At 37.0% G+C, this 15,394-nt stretch overlaps 1 long non-coding RNA gene across 1 annotated transcript in view; it reads left to right on the top strand.

Moving 5' to 3' along the window:
* The window catches only part of LOC116480410 (uncharacterized), a 93,564-nt gene that overhangs the window by 77,519 nt on the left and 651 nt on the right, over positions 1–15,394 (top strand). The gene's annotated exons all lie outside the window — the stretch shown is intronic.

The raw sequence follows: 15,394 nt of genomic DNA, 5'->3' as shown, positions 1-15,394 counted from the left end.
TCTTTATAATAAAAGCCATTGGTAAAGATAATGGGTCATAATAAAAGTAAGACATTTATGTCTTCTAGCAATCAAAATAATACTGAATATCTTCATTTATTTATCATCATCTTTCCTGTGACTTATCCTTCTAACCATGATTCTAGTGTCTGTCACAACGAGTACAGGTCCGTATTTCTTGGGTTTCTTACTGTCTATCAGCCTTTCAACAAGTTGTTATCAGATGAATGAATGAATCAATGTATACCAGATAGACTGTTATATTCAGAACACAAATATTTGTTTAAAATTATTGTTAGTCTTCAGTAATTCCAAGACTGGACATTTTAACTTCTTTTTCACAATAAGCATCAAGATTAAAATAATTTTGAACTTAGGGGCCAACGCAGGCCAATCACTTGAGGTCAAGAGTTCGAGACCAGCCTGGCAAACATGGTGAAACCCCATCTCTACTAAAAAATACAAAATTAGCTAGGAATGGTGGCGTGCACCTATAATCCTAGCTACTTGGGAGGCTGTGGCATGAGAATCACTTGAACCCAGGAAGTGGAGGTTGCAGTGAGCTGAGATCACACCACTGCCCTCCAGCCTGGGCGACAGAGCAAGACGAGACTGCACCTCAAAAAAAAAAAAAAAAAAGGATACAGTGGAAAGAAAAGTACTTTGAACTGTGAGTAGAGGAAGTAGAGGATCCTGCATTTTAGTTTATACTTTCTCTGGCCCTGTAATCTTGGACAGATCACTAAACTTGTCTAACCTTTAGTATCTTTACCCATTTTTAGAAAAGAAAAAAACAAAATGTACAGCAAACAATTATTAATGTACTTCTGCTTCTTAAACTCTAATAAATTAAGTAAAATTTTACCTAATATGAATTATTCAGAAGCCCTTTTCAGAAATAAAGCTATTAGTTAATTCATTGCTTTATTGGTTCAGCAAGAATTTGAGAAGGCCTACCCTACCCTGGGCCCTGGTTTTATATCTCTTCTAAATCAAAAGTAGGGGAAAGGGCTAGACACTGACTCCTTTGCACCCGTTGTATTCATGTTACTCCAAATCCTAAGGAACATGTCATTCCACTAGATATTGCTACTGCTGTCACCTTACTTGAGGGAAGCCAGGTGAGAGCCGCACGTACTGCACCGCATGTTCTGGTTCCAGGGATGAAGTATGTTCTATGCAAACGTGTGAAACAAGTGGTTTAATTGTAACCCAGGTAAGTCAGGGTTTGCAGTGGCTGACCCTATCAATAAGTCAGTCAAATTAAAACTGATGTTGAATTCCTTGTTTCATTTTGTACGGCCAATCTGATTTTAATAATTGGCTGGAACTCCAAAAATATTAAAACACCATCACAAAATGATAAAAGTTTAGAAACCTTTTAGGTTGAGATGAAATGCTGTTTTACTAAAATAAAATTTAAAAAGAGATGGTAATAATGCTGAAACAGTAAAAAATCAGCCTTAAAGTCTCCGATCTCTTTGGTATGGGATGACAGACGTGTTCTCTTTGGTCAGGTTAAACCCTCGGATGTCCTGCGATGAGCGATTGCATAATTCTAATACTTCAGATTTCATTAAAATGAGTATACCAGGAATAGCCAATAAATTGGCTGTGGAGGAATTAGAAACATTGACAAGTCTGGTTTTAAGATGGAGAATAAACTTATCTCACACAAATTTGCTGTGCATTTATTCTTGAGCGTATTTGCAATATAAAATGAACTTTTAAACCCTTAAAAGAAATGATTACAAAATCATGAAGTTACATAGCTCAGTAAGGTCACCTCACTTCACTGCATGGCTAGAAGATGTCATGTATCATTGCCCTTAATCACAAACCAGACTCCACTGGATTCTGTGGTTTGCTCATAGGTCAGGCCTGTCATACACCTGAGGTGGGAGTCTTCTCCAGCACAGACGCATTCTATTTTATATTAATGAAATAACCCTGCCAAATAATAATCATGTAATACACAGATGCTCGAAGGAATTAAATGAACTGCTTATTGGTATACTCAGAACTCAAAGCATTTCAATGTACAGCTTTTCATTCGCCCTGTAACTATTTGTTATTTCCAAACACCTCATTCTCTGCGGTAGCACTTTAAAACACATTTATAATGAAATCCTGAGAAGGTAATTCATCAAATTGCAGTGTGAATTGGAAGAGGTTTTATAGCAGTTTTACTGGAAAGAAGAAGTTCAAAAAACCAAAATGAGTAGTACGTTCCAAAAAAAATCAACTTCCCTGCAAAAGAAATCTCAAAGCTCTTTAAAAACAATTGACTAAGCAAATGAGAAGGACATTGTCTGATGAGCTGTGGCTCACTCCAGGCCCCGGATGGTCAAAATGGCCCCACTGTGAGAATTGCAGCCTGCTGGTGTGGGATTCAGGGTATAAATAAAATCCAAGGATTTCTGAAAGGGTTTGGTCTCTTTCTTATGTTTCATTATTTATTTAACAAATGTTCAAATGTAGACTACACATCCCTTGGCCACAATTTTCCATAGATTAGCTTTTAATTTCCAGCCAGTGGTCTTACCTACTGCTGGTCTTAATATTGAAAGTAAACAGTGATTCTGATTGGAATGAAATGTTATGGCAGTAGTTCATACTGGGATCACTTTCTGCAGATGCTTTCATTTTATTTTCTGTTTACTCAACCTTGCAGAGAAGCCAATATTAGTAACATACATAATATAATTCAAGATTTTTTTTTGACTGCAGAAACCATTTGAAAGGGTATCAAATTGCATTGAAGGTTACATTTATATAGCAAAATTGCATGGCCAATTTATGCAGAATGAAGGGAAATGGTTAGCTTATATGCTTCATGAGGTATTTGTGTAACCACTCGCCATGTTTTATGAAAATAACACTATGACTGTATTTATATATATGGTTACAAGGGAATTTAATGTCAATGACTAACTCTGTACTTATTTTAAATTCCAGGAGAACTCAAATTCTACCATTTGCAGAATAATCTCATTTAAGGTATATGTTACTGGCAGATTTATAAACACTTATATTTTTCTGATATATTATTTTTCCACACTGTAATATTTCCACAAATTTCAAAATACAATGTCTATAGAAAATATTTGACTCTCTAGCAAAAAAGTCCAAAGTCCAAAATACAGTATTCCACAGCATACAACACCAATGTGCAATAATATAGAAGAAAAAAATCAATGCTTTAGTAAGCATACAGAGTTTGATTTCATTCCTATATTTTGCTCCCATTATGGAGGTACTTTTATGATTTTATGGAAAAGAAATTAAATAGTTCCATGCCACTAACAATCTCCAAAATCATATTTTGCGATTTGTGTGAAATTTATTATCTAAACCAATAAGCTCTCCAATAAAGAGAAACTATACATGTATGGGTGTGTGTGTGTGTGTGTGTGTGTGTGACAGAGAGAGAGAGAGAGAGAAACAAAGCAAGAATATTTTCTTCTGTGACTAGCTATGAGTATTAACATTCACCTAAATATTTTTTTCTAAAGATCCACAACCAAGAAGATGATAACACACAATTCATACTGACTTCTTAAAGATGCTCATTATTAAACCTACTATTTAAGCTGATTTACAAAGTTCTATTTTCACAAACATGTTAAAAACAATGTATAAGAGGCCGGGCGCGGTGGCTCACGCTTGTAATCCCAGCACTTTGGGAGGCCGAGGCGGGCGGATCACGAGGTCAGGAGATCGAGACCATGGTGAAACCCCGTCTCTACTAAAAATACAAAAAATTAGCCGGGCGTGGTGGCGGGCGCCTGTAGTCCCAGCTACTCGGAGAGGCTGAGGCAGGAGAATGGCGTGAACTCGGGAGGCGGAGCTTGCAGTGAGCCGAGATTGCGCCACTGCACTCCAGCCTGGGTGACAGAGCGAGACTCCGTCTCAAAAAAAAAAAAAAAAAAGAAAAAAACAATGTATAAGAGTAAGACTATTTTCACATTCTCTGTTAGAAACACAAGTAGTAAGCTTTTTTTCTTAAGTGTCTTTTTAATGAATGGTTTTCTTTCATTTTTTTTCTTTTTTAGCAGACAGCATTTGCGTGAATTTTATTCTAGAGTTCAGATAATTTTCTCTTTCTTAACAGGTAATTAGTCAAAAGCCATCTGAAACACTAGCAAATGAATAATGTTCCTTCTAAATCTCTCTTCCGAGATTATTAACGGTTTACTTATGAGTATAGATTACCTTTGTAATATTTCAGGACTCATTTAGCCCACTTTCTATTTAAAAATATCCATCATTGTTTTCAAAGTACTATGATAGCATCGTGATTCAATTGACAATTTTAAATAGTGTTATTTTCACACTTTTTCACCAAAGGCACTCAAAGACATAAAGAGAGCTAAACGATTCATCAATTGCCTATGTCCATAATGACACAGTGGTTATTCCAACTCTCTCATTTTTTCCTAGTTGATATTGTTGTACACTAGTTCAGCTGTGTACAGAAAAAATGCACATCATATCTTTCTCCATTAGCAAACACTGCACAAAAAGGGTTACAGTTTATCTTTGTGAAGATTTCTCTTAGGAGCTTTTAAAAAAGTGTGAGCCTAGGCAGAAATGCATATAGCTATGATGTCTGCATTCATATTTGTAGCAAGATTCTTCTTAATGTACCTATTAGTGGGAGCTAAACAGTTTGAATGTTGAAAGGGGCATGCAATTGATGTATAGTTCAACAGTCAATGGAATGCAGAGCTCATTAAATAGAATACATTTTATATCGCATCTTGAGTTGCAGATAGTTCTGAAACCTTGGTGCTTACATATTTCCAACGTAACTATGCTAGTTAAAAATAAAGAATTAAGTCTAAATGCACAAAATCTTTACTCTCCTTCACGTAACTCACCACTCATTAAAATGTGGGCAACTGAAACTTTGAATTCGGCCTCAATATAATGCGATGATTTTATTTAAGGGAGAAATTTGACTGATTTACAGTAGTTATGAATTATAGTCATTTTTAATGAGTGCAAATTATCTTCTAAAAGATGCGACATTACTGCAGATTCTGTGGTGCCAACATTTCTACCCAAACACAGAGGAAAGGGATTGTTCAAAGTTGGCCCCAGGGGGAGTAAATTGGGTTCTTGCCTAGGGCACATATTTTGGAGTAGGCATGGAATTCAAGCACTTACTATAGGTATTGCTGTCCGTTTCATCTAATCACCTGCGGCTGTCTTTGCAGAGCTTCCAGGAGGCTGCAAGACTTCATGCTTAGAAGCTGCATCAAGACATCCTGACATGAGCTGGATATAGGGTGCCTCAGGGCAGCCTTGAAGCGGAGTGAACGTTATTGTGGCTAAATGAATAAAACTAGACAGAAAAACTGTCGGCAGCTTAGATAAGGAGCAAGGTGATTCTTGGTGGTTTCAGGCATAAAATTTTTAGGGGAAGTGGTCGCACAGACATAGGATTAGATGTCTATCAAATCTAAGTTGACTTTTTCTCCCACAGTTGCTATATTTATTTTTGCACTTCACAGTGTGGCAATGTTCATCTATAAATTAATCTATTACTTATTACATATTCATGGATATTACATATCTACTGAAACAGGAAATTTCCCCTGGCTCCTTCGCGGGCGGGAACTGGAATGCAAGTGCTGGAGCTAGCCAGCTGCTTTGGCACTGGCAGGGGCAAACTCCATTCACTTGAGCCCTCTGTGCTCAACCCCTGGCAGGAGGGAGTATGCAGGTGAGCTGGTGCAGGAGCCGGGGAGAGCGCTTTTGGGTGCTGGCAGAAACGAACTCCACAGTGGCCTCGTGGCAGCATCCAGGGGGTGCCCATGACTCCTGAAGCCCCAGAATGCACATTATCGTGCTCTTTTAGCTCTGCCATGTCCATGGAGAGCTAAAGCGTTAACAGCTCAGTGGGCCCTCTGCCTTTTTGTATGAGGTGGCTACTTTCTGCCAGCAAGTGCAGAGGGTCAGTGTGACAGCCTTTTGCATCCACACCCGTGGTACTCGAGCTCTTGTTCGGTGTCCAGGAAAAATCAGGTTGCACAAATGAATTGAAGGGTGGTGAATGCAGAGGATTTTATTGCTGTTGGAAGTGGCTCTCAGCAGGAAGGGGAGCTGGAAAGGAGATGGAGTGGGAAGGTGATCTTCCCCTGAAGTTTAGCGGTTTCCAGCCGGACTCTTATCTGAAGTCACGCTGTCAAGCTGTCCTTCTTAAGGCAAGCTACTTCTCTCCAACATCCGACCATAGTCTCTGACGTCCATCTGCTTCTCCTCTTCTCCTTTCTCTGCCAGCAGAGCCTGGGGTTTTTATGGGCACAGGATGGGGGATGGGCTGGACCATGGGTGGTTTTGGAAAAGGCAACATTCAAGTGTGAAAACAGGAATGTATGTTCTCACTTTGGGCTGTGGTTCCAGGCTTGAGGGTAGGGCCCAGAATTTCCCTGCCTCCTGTCCCTATCACTATTATATCTTACATATTCATGGATCCTAGGATCACATATCCATGTAATCCAGTACAGAACCAATCTAATCCAGAATGTTCACTGAAATTATTACCCTGTTACTGATTTCAGTCTTAAAACAGGGGGCAGGTAATACATGTCATTTTTAAGTGGTTATTTTAATGAAAACATGCACTGAATTGGGAATTACTATGTAAAATTTGTGCCACTTTTAGAATTCAAACAAATACAATAAATAAAACACAACAACTTAATGTAATGAAATCACTATAAGTTATCATAGGGAAATAACTAATACTCAAAATGCAAAGAAAATTTTTGATTTTTTTTTCAATGGTTTTGCATCTGACCTTTAGTCATTTAGTACCAATTTAATAGGTTCAAAGTAACACACACACACGCGATATGGTGACTTATCTCTTATCCCATAGCCCAGGGAGCAGCTTTTGTAAACTTAGAGAAGGAAACTCTCTGTGGGTTTATGCAGAGTTAAAGGGCTTGTAAAGCTGTCTTAAAAGGAACTTTGAAACTAACCATTCACAAACCCAAGAAATGCAAGAATTTTCTCTGTAAAATAGGTGTAGAAGTGTATTGGAGATGACAGTTGTACAGGCTTCCAGCTTGAGGAAAGCAGTTCTTCCCTGGAGCTAAGCATATATTTTTGTTGCTTTTGGAAAAAAAAAAAAAAAGAGAGATGGGGATAAAAGAGGTGCTATTGTACCTGATCTACACTGACTGAGCTGTTTTAAGGCTTAACAGAAAGTTAAACTTACTGTGGTGTGTTTCTCCCACTGACCCTTTTATTTCTGGGTGAAATACAGAGTCATCTTTTCTTTCTGTTCCCTCTACCACTGAATTACTCTTTCTAATAATTACTATGGTTTAACAGAAGGAATTAGACTAGATAAAACTACCAATTTCAGAGGTTATTATTTATTTTGACATGAGGAAAGAGGTTGGTAAGGCATTGAAAATACGAACGTTTAGCATCATAGTTTCTTGTAATAAAGACTCACATATCTAACATTACTAAAAAATATTCTAGGAAAAAATATATTACTATTCACTCTTTCAATCCAGCAGAAAGATCTGAATTTTGACAAATGCCAATGGCCTTAAGTGTTAGACTATGACTTTTTGTTGAAAATTACTTACGCATTTGAAAAATTATAGATCCTAACAATCATACAGAAAAATAGTAAAAACTAATGTCAGCCACAGGCTAGGCACTTTATTAGGTATTTTCCACATAGACTTTATTAAATTCTCATAACGACCCTTTGAGACAGGCAATATTTATTACAGTATCTGCTTTTTAAAGATGAAAATTCTTGATCTCAATGAAGTGGAATACTTGCAAGTGGCTTTGAAGAAATGTACATTGTGCAAAGTTTCTGTGAAATTTCAAATGGCAGAACATTATCACCAGATTATGCATCAGGTTAAAATAAAACAACAGCAACAACAAAAAGACTCACTGGGATTTAAATATTCTTAAACACGGGAGGGAGGGAAAAGGCAGGTGTCACTTTCGGAAAATGTAAGCAGAAATTAGGTAAGGAAGGTAATAAGCATTACAATTAGCAACACTGGATTCAACATGCAAGTGCCATCAAAAAACAACAAATAATTTCTTAGTTAAAGATAAATTATATTAGAATATTAAAAAAAGATGTCAAAATTCAGCAAGTATTTTGTAATAACAAACACGTTTACAAATACAGCAAAGCTCAGGTTGTTAATGTTAACCAATTACAGGGCCAAGCACTGCGCATACCAACACCATTTCATACGTTAGCAAAATATCCCAGGGAGAGATACTAGACGCAATCAACAACTAATAATGAGCAAGGGAGAAAGAGAAGCAAGTGGAGGAGGAGGAGAAGAAAGAGAATACATGGCGGTTATGCTCTGCGTATGCACACACACGTGCCTGTGTAACCAGGGTGCTTTTAGGGATAAAGAAAAACTAAAACGCCAAAAAGGGCAGAACAACTCTACCAGAATTAATGAGTAATAATAAAAGCTAACCTGTAGAAAGACAGCTGCATAATACGAACTAAAGGACTAAAGTATTCTTTAGTGGCTGTATAAAAGTATTTGTGAGGGCCAGGTGCAGTGGCTCACGCCTATAATCCCAGCACTTTGGGAGGCTGAGGTTGGCAGATCAAGAGGTCAGGAGGTCAAGACCATCCTGGCTAACACGGTGAAACCCCATCACTACTAAAAATACAAAAAAATTAGCCGGGTGTGGTAGCACACACCTGTAGTCCCACCTACTCGGCAGACTGAGGCAGGAGAATAGCTTGAGGGGGAGGCTGCAGTCAGCCGAGATTGAGCCACTGTACTCCAGCCTGAGTGACAGAGTGAGACTCCGTCTCAAAAAAAAAAAAAAGTATTTGTGAGACATTAGACATAGATAACAAATGAGAATATAACTTTTGTTTTATTAGAGCAATGAGGAAGTATACAAGAAATGTTTTAAGTGTATACATTCACCACGCAGTTTTACCTCTTCTGCTTCATTTTAATAAAACGGCAGCTGCATTAACAACTGTGAAATTGATTTTTTAAATTATGAAAATTATAAATATATTTATATGATCACTACTAAATTAGAATGAGCCCCAAAATTTCAGTGACAAACAAGTAAATATAAAAAGAAAGGTGTTAGAAGCTCAGTTCACATCTTATGTGCAAAATTCATTAACTATGATTCATTGTATTGATTCCTGTCTTAATATACACAACAGTGATCTCAACATTCATTCTGCTAAAGTAATTACTACCAATCAGGAGTCTGGCAAAAATAAGACCATTATATATAGTTACATCTGGGCATCCCTTTTTGTGATTATCAAAAGAGCTCATAACTGAACGATATTCATCAGCCTGTGTTAAGTTCACAGGAACTGTGTTCATTCTCTAACATCCAAGAGGAGCCAGCTAAGTACTTTTACTTTGGTGTTTCTCATGAAAAAGAGATAATTAATGAACTGATTTGCCCAGCATGTTAAAAACAATGACCACAAAAAATCCTTAGATCTCTGCCTCTTACCACTTATGTTTTATCATTAAAATGATAATAAATAAGATTGGTTTCACGCGAATTCAAAATTCACTAATTGTTTTCTACAACCATTAAAGTATAACAAAATGTTTGGTGCAGATAGACATATTATAACTTTAAAATAGAATATTATTTACATCATCATTTGTCACAAAGTGAAAAGATGCATATTGTCAATTTTCAAGAATCCGTTTTTCTTTTATAAAGCTGCTGTGAACCACGAACTTAATCTTTAAAGATGTTTCAGTGGTAATCTGCTACAGTCTCAATGTTTGTCCCCTCCCTGGAACCTCCCCCCGATTTCATGTGTTGAAATCCTGACTCTCAAGGTGATTAAGAGGTGGGGCATTTGGGAGGGTGATTAAGTCTTCAGAGGCCCTCATGAATGAGATTACTGCTTTCAGAAAAGAGCCCCAAGAAGCTCTATCACCCCTTCTACTGAGGACACAGCTAAAAGGCACTGTCTGTGAACTTGGAAGTGGGTCCTCTCCTAGATACTGAACTTGTATTTCCCAGGTCCAGAACTGTGAGAAATAAATTTATGCTTATTTATAAGCCACACAGTTTATGGTATTTTGTTATAGCAGTCACAAATGGACTAAGAAATACACCATCATATCTCCTTTTCATTTTAAAAATTTTATTTATTATTATTATTTATTATAGAGACAGGGTCTAGCTGTGTTTCCCAAGCTGGAGTGCAGTGGCATGATCATAGCTCACTACAATCTCCTGGGCTCAAGTGATCCTCCCACCTCAGCCTTCCAAGTGGCTAGGACTAAAGGTGGGCCTTGCCATCATGCCTGTATAATTCACCATCATCCTTCCTCATGTTTTATATACCACACAAAATCAAATCAGGTAAATTAAAGAAAAGTCTAATGGGAGATGGTTCTTTAACATCTCAAAAGGCAGTGCTTATACAGCAAAAGATGTGGTCATTAGACCAATTGAACTTGGGTTCAAAATTTGGCTCCACACTGGAGATCTTGAGCAAGTGAATGTAGGTTTATTCAGTTTTTCTTAAAATTTAAGAAATACTATGTTATTTCTTAACCATAAAATAAAATCATATGTACATCTCATTCATTTAGCATTCAATGAATACTAACATCTAGCATGTGCCAAGACACAATTTTTGACACAGTTTTGAACATGGCAAAACCCAGTCTCATGGAACTTATGATGTGGGGGAGAGGGACTGCATGTATGTGTGTGTGTGTGTGTGTGTGTGTGTGTGTGTGTATGTGTATATATATGTATATACACACGCACATATATATATATACTGCATGTGTATATATAAACACAATTTGCATATTTATCATGTTAGAGATGAATGTAATGAAGAAGTCAGTAATGAGAGTGATGGTATTCATGGGTGTTGCAAACTGTCTTTAAATTCTCTACAAATATTAATACTTTTTGTGTTTTCTTTTATCCTTTCCTTTTTATTTCTCTCTTCCAAGGCTCATAATTGAGATTAAATACACACACATGCACACCAACAAGCTGGATGCTGACTGTGACTATTTTAGTGGATTTCACTGTATTTTAAGAGTATTTTCCTTAGGCTAATTTTGTTCCTCCGTAAATATGTTGCCATTCTATTTATTGTTGATCAAGCATATTGAGTTTAAAAGCATACTCTGATTTTATATCCTCCTTTCCATGTTTACTGATATTTCTCCCTCAATATTTTAGTGTGTGTATGTGAAGGTGTGTAGTGATTTTTATAAATTAGTTGAATTTTGCACAAAAGAATTAACTTTTACTTCTTAAACAATATTTCCTGTTCTATTAATGTCATTTTCTTTCTCTTAAGCAATGATGCTTATCTTTCACAATGGTCCTCTTAATTTTTCCAAATTTTATCTTTGCTTTTTTAAAATTGTTATTGATGACATCAACCACAATTCTCAATCACCTGAGTTTGCCAATGTTAGAAGCCAACATTGAGTTGATATAATTATAAGAAAAATCCAAACATTATCACACATTTTAAACTTCACTATTGTGAAGATTAAATTTTATATATATATATGTAATTAGAAAAGAGTGGGGCACATAATAGGTGCTCAATAAATCTTAATTGCCATCTTTTCTCTAGTATCTGAGCTCTTGCAATAGCTTTCCAACTTGGTTTTCCATTTTCTAACTATCACAGGTCACCTTTCTAAAACATTAATGTAGTCTTATTACTTCCTTTAATGTTTCCTTATCATTTTATCATAGAACACAAAGTCCTTAGCTGGAGAGTCACTTCCAGGTGAAATTATTACCACCCTCACCGCCCATTTCCTGTGTTCCTATAGTGATAATGCTGTATTACAAATTATCTATTCATTTTATCTCCCTCATTACATTGTGAGCTACTCATAACAGGGAACAAAATTCATTCACTTAGTAGGCATTCAGTAAACATTTGGTAAATGAGGGGCCAGTTGATTGATTGGAATGAGTCAAATATGTGCCAACTTCTGGTTGCAGAGCAGACATGAACTTAAAAAGTTTTGAATAAGGCCTGTTTGGTCAAAAGTCTCTTTTGCCCAAAGTTACTTGTTTAAACAGCATATTTTCCTGAAATACTTTGGCAGTTTCAGGTGTGTTTGCTCTAACATACTATCTTTCACATCTACGTGCAGGAGTTTTATTTTTTGAGACGGAGTCTTGGAGTGCAGAGGCTCAGTCATGACTTACTGAAGGTTGGAGTGCAGAGGCTCAGTCGTGACTTAGTGAAGCCTCTGCCTCCCGGGTTCAAATGAGTCTACTGCCTTAGCCTCCCAAGTAGCTGGGATTACAGTTGCACACCACCATGCCTGGCTAATTTTTGTATTTTTAGTAGAGACAGGGTTTCACCACGTTAGCCAGGCTGGTCTCAAACTCTTGACCTCAAGTGATCTGCCGTCTCGGACTCCCAAAGTGCTGGGATTATAGGTGTGAGCCACCATGCTCAACAGCAGAAGTCATTTTTAACAAGCATTATCATCCTGCTTCCCTCACCTCTCCCTATTTTCCTAATAGATACGAGGCCTTCAAAAGCACATACAAAATCTTTCCCAAGTGCAGCTTTGCCACATTCTCATTTAATTTACACTTCTTCCTCTATGAAGAGCAAAATCCTCACACCAGCATTGAAGTACTTTCCCAGCAAGGTGCTCTGTTTTTTTGACATTGTGATCTGCTATGACTCTCAACTCCGAGGTTTCATCAGTAGTGACTGTCCACCCTAAATACACCTTGCTTATACCTTCCTCCAACATCTGATGTGTGCTCTTCCTCATGCATTGGTATGGCAGATGTGAGTCTGGGGCACCCATATCTTCCTTCAAGTAAGGACTTCCTGCCTATCCATGGTCAATGTGATCAGCGACAGTCTCCAGGTCTCAAAAACTTCAGGGACAGCCTCGGCTGCAGAAGGCCACCTAGGCCAAGGTCAAGTCCCTTACACTCCTGGTGATCAACCCAGGAAGAGTCTAAAGATCCATTTTGGCCTAATGCAAGATGCTGTGATGGGACATGCAGGTTCCTGACATCTTGCTGGGTTGGCTGAGGCTCTGTCAGGCTCATGCCATGGTTTAACTCCTCCCACTGTCCAATTCTGCTTAAGTGTGCGTTCCAAATAAACATCCTGAGCCCCAAACCCCATCTAAGCCTCTGCTTCCAGATAAACCAACTGACAACAAATGGTCTTCTGTATCTTCTCTTCTGCCTGCATCATCCATCAGTTCATAGCCACATCATTTTCCAGGTCTCTCTTGACCTATATGGCCCAAGTTGAACCTATTCTAGTCTACCCTACCCTTTACAAGTGCTTCCTACCTTCCAACTCATTTTGAAAAACAGTTTCTTTCATTCTTAGTAACCTTTCTCTCTCTCTCTCTCTCTCTATGTGTGTGTGTGTGTGTCTTTCACTTATCAACTGAAGCTGTTCTATTAACTTCTTAGAGTTGGGGTCAACTCATTCTTTTCCTTTCTATCCATAGCATGATATATACTTCTAAGAAAGAAGTACCTAACATTTACTGAATGGAAAGTAACATAGTTTAGAGAACACATACATTGATGATTTCTATTTGGTTCCCCCCACTTTTGTATCAGTCATATCTAATTTGGTTAATCTTAATTTGAAAAAGAAAATAGAGAAACTTTCTCTATATATTTTTTACTATATACAATTTGAGTGATGCATTTTTCTGGAACTTTGATAAGGGAAAACATTTAGAGTTTAGAACTATTTTACATTCTTGTTTCAATATTTGCATATAAACTGAAGCATGATTTTTAAAATCTCAGAACCAGGGGTAAAATGAAATGCCTATTAATGTGAAATCAGCACTAAATAATGTACTAAAATGAAGTCTAAACAAAACACCAGCAAATACATCAACATCCCCAAATTATATTTAACAGAATTGATTCAGTTTGGTTCTGATGTGGCAAGTCAAATTCAGGGCTATAATCAAAGTATGTGTTAAGTTACTAGATACAGATATTTCAGGTGGCTATTATTACAAATAAGAAAGGTACACTTAACTCCCAAGTAATAAATCTCACCCTCAAAGAGATGAGATGGCTCACTAATTGCTTCTAACAGAAACAAGCAACTTTTTTCTTTGCTGTTTCATGAAAACGTGGAAGATTATGGGAAATCTTTATTTAGATGTTTGATTCTCACTCAATTCCTTTAAAGCTTTCAGTTAAATCTAGACATTGTGATGTAAGTTGGTATATATTGAAACCTTAAAAAAAGTTTGCAAGAATCCTGGCTTCTACATATATACATGAAATTAAATTAAAAACCTCTTGAAAATAATATAAATGTGTGTACTCAGAAATGAAAATCTACTTCAACTCACTACATGTCCTTCTGTTGGTTAGAACACTACTGTGCTCCAGCTGTGAGAAGTTTCTTTTATTCTTTTTAGAGTTGAAATGCATGCACACACACATGCTTTTTGTCCTTGAAACTCTGTCTCTGATTGCATGTTGTTGAGAAAATAGGAAGTTTTTGGCATTTTTAAAACCGTTGCCTTTTTTCTTCCTTGCTATTTAGAATAGTGTGATATTTGCATTAAACCTTCCTCCTTTTAAGATTAGTAAACTAATATATAATTTTAATCCTTTGGATACCACTTTCTTGCATGGAAAAATAGGTTTTTGCCTGAGATATATAGTTTGCAGATAACCTGTGTATTCATTTCTTTCTATAAAATACTCTTACTTCAAGGCAAGGTAAGCTTAAAAATGTGCTTAATGGGATAACTGATTAGCTGTTGGTCGTTCTACAGCAGAACTGCCTTTGTAGTGGTAATCACTTATTCACACACAAAATTAAAGCTTAGACTAGAATCTGAAAGGTGTGATGAAAAGCCCACCTCAGACAATCTTTTGAGCATATAGAAGAAAAATTTATTTGTTCTCCATTGACACTTTGTCTTTGGAAAAGGAGTAAGGGTCCAGAAATAAGCTAAAAGAATAAATATATTTGATACAGTATTCTATGTAGGAGACTCTCAAAAGGTAGGTATTTTTGTTATCTTCACAAACAGTATCCCATGTTTTCTAAAATACTTTACCTCAATGTTGCAGTCCAGAGGAAGGAGAATTTCCCCTGAGATAAGAGCAGACACACTCTTTGAAAGTAATCCCAGGTAGGAGGATTAGAAAGATAACTTGAAGCTTCATTTCTTTTATCTTATCACATCTTTGCTCCCTCACAGGAGTATAAGTGATAAGTTCCCTTTAAAATAACACCATATTGGAGCTGCACAAACTAAAGCAAAATTTCTGCCCAACTTGTTTTGGGCAACAGGGACAGAGAGACTGTCCCTCGCTCACTCTTGGCAAGTTTATATTATATAAC

Source organism: Hylobates moloch, unplaced genomic scaffold (genome assembly GCF_009828535.3).
Source record: "Hylobates moloch isolate HMO894 unplaced genomic scaffold, HMol_V3 SCAFFOLD_3, whole genome shotgun sequence".
NCBI classification, from domain to species: Eukaryota; Metazoa; Chordata; class Mammalia; order Primates; family Hylobatidae; genus Hylobates; species Hylobates moloch.
The sequence above is the reverse complement of the archived record's forward strand: the minus strand, read 5'-3'. Positions and strand labels throughout refer to the sequence as shown.